Consider the following 1,363-nt stretch of genomic DNA (forward strand, 5'->3'; position numbering starts at 1 on the left):
GAAATCGTGCGTTGTAAAGCATAAAGTAGAAACAAATAATGGCAATTCATGTAAAAAAATTGGGCAATTATGATACGGAAGATTCTAGAACAAAGAAGAAGTGATTGTGTTTTGAGGTTTGTGCATTATGCTTAAGTTCAACCATGGAGTCTTCTAGATTGTACACGTGGCAAAATCTGGTGGAATGTATAATTGTTTTTCCATTGTGAAAAACATTTTCCGTCCTGAAGAGTCTGCTTACTACTATCGATGCAATTGAGATTTTGAACAAGTTCAGAGTGTAAGAATAGTGAAGGATAAATTAAGAACAGTAAAACTGAACCTAAACCGAGCCCTCTCACGCACTCTGCGTTCTCGGCCGTTCGATTTCACGTGCTGGACGTTTATGGCCGTTCGATATTCCTTCCGCGAGATGGGCTGCATGTCGTAGGGGCAGCTATTCTCGTAACTTTTTCGGAGCTCTGTGGTTAATCGGGCTATTATTGGGTCGTCCCACCTGTTTCCCGCAGCCCATTAGGTTACCCGTTGCATCGAAGGGCCCTCTCCGCCTGAGACTGGCGTTCGCCTCGTTCCCCTTCCTTCCCGTCGCCCTCGAGAAACCTAGCGCCGCTGGCGGCGACTTGCCCAAGACTCTGCCTGTCTGCCATGCCGCTAGAGGCGATGGCGACGTCGACAACGATGATGAAAGCTGCCACCACGCTCTCCTCATCTATCGGGCTGGCCTTCCTCCTTCTCATCGATGCGGATGGGCGTTGTGGCGTTTTCCCCACGTCCTTATTGTGAGCGGCGCTGGCGTCAGCGGATAACCAAGCAGCGGCACGGTTGACTGGATGCGAGCGACACATCTCTGCCACGTGCACCTTCGCTTTGGCCTGACTCGCCACCGTTCCCTGTGTGCCCCAAAACCTCGCAATTTCGGGTAATTTTCTCTTTGGTCGATGTGCTCTCTTCTCTCACTCGTTATCTATGTTCCTGTTGAATTTTCAGTATCATTTATTTGTTTGTACAGATGGACATTACAATAGGCAGGGAGTGGGTATCTAGGAAGAATGCATCGAGAAATAGCCTCCTCAGCGATTTGGGCTTTCTGGCCGTTGGATCGAAGCACTTGATGCGATCTGGGCCGTCGGATCAAGCCCTGGAATGACCTCGTCCGTTGGATAAAAAATAGTTACTGCTGCAATGAACAGTTTCACCTCGACCGTGCCACAGCGCGTAAATAGCCTGCCCCGCCAGGGGCATTTTCGTCATTTCAGTCGCACGGGGTATAAATGGGCCGGCTCCCGTGGAGGCAAACCTAGCCGGCTCCCCTCCCCCTCCCGCGCGCCTCCTCTCCCTCTCTCTCGTTCCCCTCCCCTCCCCT

Source organism: Triticum dicoccoides, chromosome 7A (assembly GCF_002162155.2).
Source record: "Triticum dicoccoides isolate Atlit2015 ecotype Zavitan chromosome 7A, WEW_v2.0, whole genome shotgun sequence".
NCBI classification, from domain to species: Eukaryota; Viridiplantae; Streptophyta; class Magnoliopsida; order Poales; family Poaceae; genus Triticum; species Triticum dicoccoides.